Source organism: Paramormyrops kingsleyae, chromosome 9, assembly GCF_048594095.1.
Source record: "Paramormyrops kingsleyae isolate MSU_618 chromosome 9, PKINGS_0.4, whole genome shotgun sequence".
Classification (NCBI taxonomy): Eukaryota; Metazoa; Chordata; class Actinopteri; order Osteoglossiformes; family Mormyridae; genus Paramormyrops; species Paramormyrops kingsleyae.
Genome location: NC_132805.1, coordinates 23,044,158 through 23,053,612, shown reverse-complemented (window position 1 = coordinate 23,053,612; position 9,455 = coordinate 23,044,158). Strand labels below are relative to the sequence as shown.

Sequence of the window (9,455 nt, the reverse complement as noted above, 5' to 3'; positions counted from 1 at the left end):
ATGATTCCTGGTCTTAGAGGAATGTCTTACGAGGAGAGGTTAGCGGAACTGAATCTGTTCAGCCTTGAGCAAAGGAGACTAAGGGGGGATATGATTCAGGTCTATAAGATTCTAACGGGTCTGGATGCTGTTCAGCCAAATGACTATTTCAATATTAGTCTAAATACTAGAACTCGTGGCCATAAGTGGAAATTAGCGGGAGAACATTTTAAAACAAATTTGAGGAAGCACTTCTTTACACAGCGTGTAGTCAGAGTATGGAATAGTCTTCCTGCTATTGTAGTGGAAGCTAAAACCATGGGTTCCTTTAAATCAGAGCTAGATAAGATTTTAACAACTCTGAGATATTAGCTAAGTTCTCCCCAAACGAGCTTGATGGGCCGAATGGCCTCCTCTCGTTTGTAAATTTCTTATGTTCTTATGTTCTTATCCCTAAGGGAGAGCCCAGGCACCCTGTGGAGAAACCTCATTTCGGCCGCCTGTATTCGCGATCTCATTCTTTCGGTCATTACCCATAGCTCATGACCATAGGTGAGGGTAGGGATGAAGATGGACCAATAGATCGAGAGCTTTTCGGCTCAGTTCTTTCTTAGCCACGACGAATCGGTTAAGTGCCTGCAAAACTGTAGACGCCACTCCGATCCGTCTATCCAGCTCCCGATCTCGCCTACCCTCACTCGTGAACAAGACCCCGGGATACTTAAACTCCTCCACTTGAGGCAGTACGTCTTCTCTGACCTGAAGAGGGCAAACCACCCGTTTCCGGCTGAGAACCATTGTCTCGGACTTGGAGGTGCTAATCCTCATCCCTGCTGCTTCGCACTTGGCTGCGAACCGCCTGCCGCGGCTTCCCCCTCCTGCCTGCCTGCACCGGTGTTCCCTCCTGCTCCGTCCGTGTCCCCTCCGTCACTCCCTCATCCCGTTCCCTTGGCCCCTGGGTGGTTCCCTCCTGCTCCCTCTCGCCTGTGGCCCCTCCGGCCGCTGCCCGTCGCCCGCCTGGGCTCCCTCGGGCTCCCCTTTGTCCCCCTTCCGTTCCTGTCTGGTCTCCCCTCTCTGCTCCTCCTCCTTTCGTCCCGCCTTTGTCTGTTCCTCGTCCCTCTGGTCCTCCTCTGTTCACTCCTGGCCCCTTCGTGTCGCCTGTGGGTGTTCCCTCTGTGTCCCCCTTCTCTGTTTGCCTGTCTGCATTTCCAGTTCTTTGTCGTGTCTTGTCTTTCTTTTCGTCCTTGTTCCTGTTCTGTGTCTCTGTCCTGTTCCCGGTCCTTTGTTGATGGGTTTTGGTTTTTGTCTTCCAGGTCCTGTTCCCCGGTCTCGTCTCGTCCGTCGCCTCCTCTCGGGCGTGGCATTGACCTTAATTTAATAGTTACAGACTACATCAGATGTGACGTAACTCTACTGGTTACTGATAGGCTGTCACCCGGGAAAAAAACAATTACGTTTTAGAAAAGGGGGAAAAACCATCCGCTTTCAGAATTAAAAGTAACGAGTAACGAGACCCTTGATAGAAATGTAGTGAAGTAGAAAGTACGATATTTGTCTTTCAAATGTAGTGAAGTGAAAGTCATAAGTTTCCAAAAAAAATACTACTCAAGTGAAGTACAGATACTCAAAAACTCTACTTAAGTACAGTACTCAAGTAAATCTACTTCGTTACTGTCCACCTCTGGAAGAGGTCTTGTGTCCTAACCAAGCACCTTTCACATTTACAAGTCTTAAAAGGCTATCCTCCTGATATCGTGCACAATATCGTTGAAGGTGTTGTGCCAGTAGAGCTGGCTTGTTGCCTTCTCTGTACTGATTTCAAAGAATTTTTTTTCACTAGATCTTCTGAACCAGTTGATTCAGCATTTTCCGTACAAGTGGGGTGACAAAACAAGTAAGCCTCATGTCATACCACGTACATTCTCCATCCAAGAAAACCATCGGTGGCAATGCCCACGAAAATTGGAATTTGTTGAGGTTGTTGCCATTTATGATTGGTTCCCTGGTGCCAGAGGATGAACCAGCTTGGTTGTTGATTTTGACCTTAAAAGACATTGTTGAGCTTGTGGTTGCTCCAGTGCATTCTGATGAGTCTATCACATTTCTTGAGTTTAAGATTTGTGAACACAGAAATCGTTACCAAGAACTTTTTCCAACTACTAACCTGCTGCCAAAACAACACTTTTTGGAGCATTATCCACATATGATAGTGCTTTGGGCCACTCGTATCAATGTGGACAATGAGATTCGAAGCAAAGCATAGTTTTTTTAAACAGATTGCTCGTCACACTAACTGCTTTAAAAATATAGCTCTTTCACTATCTACAAAGCACCAACTAATGCTTGCTTTTCATTTGCATTCATCTGGCCTTAAGAGGGCATCATTTGAAGTCACAAGCTTTTCACCAGTTCCAGGTGAAGTGTTGAACAAGGAAAGCTGACAATAATGCCAGGAAGTTGATCCTGCATGAAGGGATGCCTAGTTCTACTGATGACCTCACACAAATAATCACTGACACTTTCCAGCTTGATGGAGATATCCGGTTGCAGTATCAAGATGATGACTTTGGTGGTGAATTTATTAATTTGACATCAGTAACTGATGTTGAAGACAAAGGAACCTTGAAGGTGATCTTTAAGACCACGGGACAAAACCAAGAAAAAGTCAAGGAAAGCTTGGGTTCTTGTGAGACTCCGGAATCAATTCCTGAGCACTCAACACGGCACAGGTCAGATGATTCTGCATCAGTCTCCTCCTTTGTAACCGATGACGCTGCTGGATATTATCCTATTGCTCAGTTGAAAGGCTATTTCAGGGTTTTTCCTGGCTCAAACTGAGGCAGAGGTGGTACCATCCTGACCAGGCGCCAGCACAGGCATACAATATGCATTCAACTGCCTCACTTTTGAGATCTGGAAAAATGACAAAAAAATTGTTTTAAAATAATGTTTAAAATGTTTTAATTGCGTACACGTTGGCTTTGCGTTATGCTCTTAATGACTTGGAAACGGACTAACGTACCCTCGCTTCGCAGACTCTTCCTGTCCTGCATTCTGACCCTCGCCTGTCCCTGCCTGCGAACTACATTCCGACCTGACATCATTTTCACATTTTGTCACAACCATGAATTAATACTTTTTAACTGCCTGTTACGCTAATTTGTCTGCACTGTTTCACCTGGAATCCTGACTCTCTTCCTCGCGAGGTCGCTTTATAAAGTAGTGGTTGATTTTCCCAGCCATATCTGCAACGCTAAAAACCATTAACGTTACTCTGATACGGAGGATTTAAAAAAAAAAAATAAAATAAACATGACATGCTTGGATAAAAAAAAAAAAACTATATTTACCTGTTTGAAGAGCCGGGGGAAATTCAGGACGCCGATAGCACCAACTAGCGATAAGAGTTGTTTTCGATCTTCTTTTTCTGCAGCTGTTTTAGCGCTTTCCGGTGCACCGCTGCTGACACAGCGCCCCCATAGTGGCGCAACGCTGCAACTGCAGTTAAAATAACATCGAAATAGCTGGGGGTAGAGTGAAATCAGGCTGGGGCGGCACAAAATTTGCTGGAGGCGGCCGCCACGCAAATTTGAACGCAGGAAAAACCCTGTATTTGTCAGGGTCAGCACCTGTTTGTCCCAGTATTTCGTGTCTTCTCTTCATTTGGCCAGCAGGTGTCGCTGGCCATCCTGTCCTCCCTGGAGTTAAAGTCCTTAGTGTGTTTCCCTTGCTCCCCTGACTGCCGCATAGCTCGGTAAGCTGAGAGTGTGGCCACTAACTCCTCTATCATGTATCCTAATCCCTCCGTTTTTGTAGATTTTGTTTCCCTTGTGTTTCATTTGTATAATTTCTAATTCCTGTATTTCGTGACTTCTATTCCGTTTTGTTTTTTTTGCTTTGCCTTGGTTATTTTCCCTATGTTTAGATTCTGTTTCCTTGTTTCTTTGTCAGTTCTTATTTCCCTGTTAATTCTAAGTTCCGTGATTCAATTCATGAAATTTAGTCAGGATTTCATGATATTAAGAAGTCTTGATTTCATGAAAGCATTTTATGATTTTTTGATGTTAAGTCATTATTTCATGATATTAAGTCATTATTTCATGATATTAAGTCAGGGTTTCATGATATTAACTTCTCTTGATTTCATGAATGTAAGTCATGATTTCAAGGAAGTATGTCATGATTTCTTGATGTTAAGTCATTCTGTTGTGATATTAAGTCATGGTATCATGATATTACAGGGTGTCCGCAGGGTTTTAAAAAGTATTAAAAGGTAGTAAATCACATAAGCAAAAATTAAAGCCATTAAAAAGTATTAACAGGTAATACATGCAAATTTACGAGGTATTAAATTTTAGAAAAAAAAAATTTTAACTACAAATTGTCCATTTGTGTTTTAAAGTTTATATGCTAAATTTCTCACAAATTATTTTAAATGTGCATTCATAGATGATCTCTGTGATGCTTACGTCATATTCGGTGGTCGAGCGACGTCTTAAACAGTTTGCGCGCTGAAGTACATGTTGGCTGCTTACACTCAGAAAAGCTAAGTCATAGTCATCATGGGTAAGTGCAAATTTGCACATAAGTGCTTAGAGTACCCAGCGTTTAAGGACTGGCTAAGGCCGGTAGCAGGAAAATATCGAGAGGGTTACTGATCGGTTTGCAAAAAAAAACCATAAATATCACCTGGATGGGGGTTAGCGCTCTCTGGTCGCATATGCGATGCACAACTCATAAATCAGGAATGGATGGATGAGAGCAGTTAGTCAACTGGTGCAAATCGACAAACTCATTGAAGAAAAAGCCAAACAATTACGGCACTTGCCATGAATAGCCTAGTGGATAAAGATATGGACTTGTGACTGAAGAAGTTAAATGCAAGATGTTTTCAAAATCACAGTCACTAAATTTATTCTGTTGACCCATGTTCCCTATTTAAATTCTGTTGTACAGGCCAAAATTGTGTAACATTATAAATCTTTAAATCAGTTTGAAACTTGTTTAAAAACGGTTGCAACGCAATGCCGTGCGGGTTTTAAAAAAATATTGAGAAAGTATTAAAAAAAGGTATTAAAAAGTGTTAAATTTAACCTCTGGATTTCTGTATATACCCTGTATATAAGATATTAGTTCACCTAGACCCCCCGCCGGTGTGTCCCCCCCACATTAAAAATGCTCCTGATGCCCCTGTTACCTCGTACAACATATTTCCGTGCTCGGCGCCAAATAACAATTTTTTCTGCCTTGTTTATTTGATTCCCCGTAGTGATGTATGTCAATAAAGTGTCGAATTGTAGTGGATCCATCTTCTAGAAACGCTCCGCAGCACACAAAAACACAGGTCTAATGTTGTGCACCTTTTCGATATTTCGGGCCTATTTGCAGCATATGTATTAGTGCATCAGTGAATCACGTTCTGAGAAGCGCAGTTAACGTGCAGCGAAAAAACGTGCGTTACAATGTTACCATTCTATCAAACATGTAAACACTTGGTTTCATACATTATCAAAATGTAATTGCACATATCTAGCAATGGTGTATGCAGGGTTCCTGATTTCAGAATAATGTAAGATATATATGTAAATAGTACACTGGAACCAGTGTGCTCAATGTATATAGTGCCTGGGAATTACTGTTTATGCCTTAATCCCCTCCCAGCAAACATTTGGACGTTTGATGACCGTTGAAATGACGTCCCTCCGACACGTCCCGTCATAGTTGAAAAATAGTTCCAAAATGAAAGTTGAACGGACGTCTTTGACGTCAACTTGCCGTGTATTCGACGTCTTTTCGGCGTCTTTTCTGGACGTCTAATGCGTCGTCGTCTGGATGTTTTTAAGATGTGTTTCTGCGTTATGTCAGTGTACTAATTAGCCTGAATATAAACGTCCTTATTGTGAAATGCACATCAGAATATAAATGGTTCAAAAAACGTCCAAAATCAGTCCAGTCAGACCTCAACGTCTATACAACGTTTAATCGACGTTTACATTACAAAACATTTCTTATTTGTATTAAATAAGAAAAAAATATATATTTATATAACATATACATACATATAAATATACAGATAAATATATATAATATATTTAAATATTTGTGTGCATTACATATAAACACATACATACACACATACAAATATAAAAGTATACATTTTTAAAAAAAGGCTAAATATATAGTAGAACTGTAAATAGTAACAATTAAACATTAGTTAAACAAGAACGAAAAGAACAAGAACAAGCACATGAACACACACACGAATTATTTCTGTCAACGGGCTCATTTCCTATATCCCCAACTCTTCCTGGAGCATGTTTTAGGTGTTCAGCCATTGCTGCCTCAATCTCGGAGTCTGTTGCATTTGCGCTCCATCTTTTTACTGCATCTGAGGGTTGAATATTAAAAAAAATAATAATTACAAAAGGGCAAAATTGTCTTTATGATCCTACAACAACATTAAAAATACATCTTGGAACAACATTATCAGTTTCATTAACGAAGCATTTGAAAAAAGTAATCAACATGCATTACACAACATTTTTCTGTTGAATAATCTTTGGTTAATAAAAGATGTTCTGCATTAAATGTGTGCTAGGTGAATGAAAAAATAGCATGTCCCCTTTCCCTTCAAAACCACTGTGGTTGAGCAAGTTCCATAAGTAGGTGTGTAACTGTGTGAAAGTAAACAGGACATTTCTGTGGTCTTTAAGACAATATTCCTTCAATAGATAAAAGGTACCAATAAAAATAAATAAATAAATAAATAAATAAATAAATGTGCAAAATTTCACGTCATAAGGCCAAAATTACCTTGAATTATATTGAATATGATTGTATCTCTAAATGGCTTCTTTTGCAGTTGGCCACCACCCCTCATGTTGAATTTTGCCATTAAGGCATGATTCTGTGAAAGAAATTACTCAGGATTACTTCACCATCAGGAAAATTTACTTGTAAGGTCAATATTACAATTATTGTAGTTGTAATATTATCAGCATGTTACTTGCATGCAATGTTAAATCATACATTTTAACAACCACTCATCTGTCAGGTAACAAGTTCCCTGAACTATGTTCTTATCCATATCCACATTTTTTGAGACAACTAATTAGTCATTAATGGCTTAACCAAAAAATCTAAACATAATTTCAGTGTTTCAGTCTGGCAGACTAAGTCAGTAGACATCTAAAACCTTCTGAACTAGAAAATAGGCATGTATGTGAGGAGATATAATGTGTGAAAGATTAAATCTGTAATAATAAAAAAAAATAATACCCAAAGCTGGGTTTCTTATTTTGGCCAGAATATACATTTACATATACATTTTATTTCTGAATTATGCAGCAATACAAACAATGCAAGGTAAAATACATACCTGTTCATGACTTTATTCACACAGTCCCTGAGAGAAGATCCCCCAACTCTGGACAGTTGCTGAACCTAAATGTGACATCACAATCTGTAATATGATATTAAAGCACAGTTCAACTTTCCCTGGCAGTGTCTCTTTTGAAAAGTGTTCAAGAACATAACGCTCAATACCATAATAAATATACTGTCCACTGCATTTATTTTGAACTGGCACTCCTTGTGGAGTTTCAAGAAGAGTTCTAGCGTCTTTGGGAAGTCTATGGCCATGACGTCTGAGCACATCCAGAAGCTCATTTAATGCCTTGTGGGTCTGGTTTGTAGCAGTAGCCCAACTAGCCAAGTCCTTGTGAATAGATGGTGTTTCAACAATTGAACGTGAAGCCTCATCCAACTGCTCAGACTCAGTTTCAGTAGAATCAGTATCATAATTGTATTCTTCTTCATGTCTAATTGACACCACTGCTGCGCTAACAGAAGAACTACAGGCCACCATAAGATGTAATTCGTCGTGTGTTGATCCCTCCGTGAGGGGACTGCCCTCTCCCGCCAAGGCTGGCTCCACTGACCCCTCAGAATCAGAGCTGCTATCATATTCCACTAAGGAATCAACCTTTGCCCTTCGTCGTCTCCACTTCCTCTGGTACTCAGAGGACATGTTTAGCAAATCTAAAATTACGAAATTATTTTAAAGTAGTTACTGAAAACATCCATGTTAAAATTCATTTACAGACGCCAGCCCATGTTATTCTTGAGCGCTTCCTACATTTTGCTCAACATTTCACAGTCTCTTTCAGGTAATTTACTTTTTGAAAAATCTCAAAAGGCTACATTGAACAGTAAAACTTACTGGATCATTAAAACATACTGGTATGTTATTATTGACTGAATTTCATAGCTACTACAATATTTACCATTTGCTTGGGTTTTAACAAATTATTATTTTTTTTACTTTATTTAAAAGATCTTTCACTAAACATCTCGCTTTAAAGTCAATTTAAGCAGTTACAACAGCACTTCTTGCCCTACCAAACGCACTACTGATTTGCCCTCCCCCACTCCAATCTTATCTGAAATGATATCTTCCAGCTTCTGATTGACTGAACACACCTGATCCAGGTAACCAGCAGTGGGTAGGGCAGGGATAATTAGAAAACAATTAGGCCAGGTGTCCTTGAGGACCAGGGTTGGGAACCCCATATCCATTACACAATGTTCCTGCAGTAGCATGAAACTGCTCTGCTCATTTGTAATTATTTTTTAAGGCAGTGAAGCAAAATCCAGCAAACTTAACATTTTGGGGACTTGGTCATTTTGCTATCAGTTTTCCACCAAGAAGTTTGCTCAACTGCATAAAATAGCTCAACTTAAGTGTAGAGACCGCATGGGGCTTTATACCTGCGAACTCATGCTAACAGAGTTTGTTTTTAGGAGCAGCCTAACGTTAACACTACTAACTTTTAGCCTGCTAGTTAATTTTAGCCAAACTCAAACTACATTTTAGTTCCTTCGTGTCAAACGTAAAATTTATAAAACAATACAAAATGGACTTACCCAACAGTAGTTTTTTTATATAGATATATTAACTTTCACCCTCCTCTCTTCTTGAAAGTAAATAAGACTCGTGAAAATGCGTTAACTTTTCCTCTCCCTCTCTCAAGATAATCTGGAATATCGCGGTATATCGCGAGACTGCCAACTGTTTCCAAATTCAAATTAAAAAACTTTATGTATCCACATGGGGAAATAAAACGCACGCAGAGTAAAGCGAGTAAACTTTTTTTTTATTTGACAATCCACAACCAATTCGGACTTTAAATGGTAACCAGGTATGTACCTGTTCATATGTAAATGCATAAAAATAATAAAATCATTTTTTAATATTCGAAAACACGGGGCGCATAATGCCAAATGCAGTGGCTTCACAATCACAGAGTACTTTGTGAATAATTTGTCATAAAACAATATGTAAATAAACATTATTGTGCATTTCATTTAAAAAATATATCCTTTTCCCCCCACAATGAGTCTTGCTTGAATAGACGTGTAAAGGACGTCAGTGGCCGTCTTTTCACAACCAATTAAAAACTACTCGGGGCACTTAC

General features: G+C 39.5%; 1 long non-coding RNA gene across 1 annotated transcript; it reads right to left on the bottom strand.

Moving 5' to 3' along the window:
- Window positions 1-6,107: 6,107 nt before the first annotated feature.
- Window positions 6,108-9,157, bottom strand: LOC140592658 (uncharacterized). The gene is made up of 4 exons (XR_011993036.1): window positions 8,905-9,157; window positions 7,358-7,422; window positions 6,793-6,886; window positions 6,108-6,367 (listed from the first exon to the last, which is right to left on the bottom strand). It is a non-coding gene; the product is annotated as an uncharacterized lncRNA (long non-coding RNA).
- Window positions 9,158-9,455: the final 298 nt, after the last annotated feature.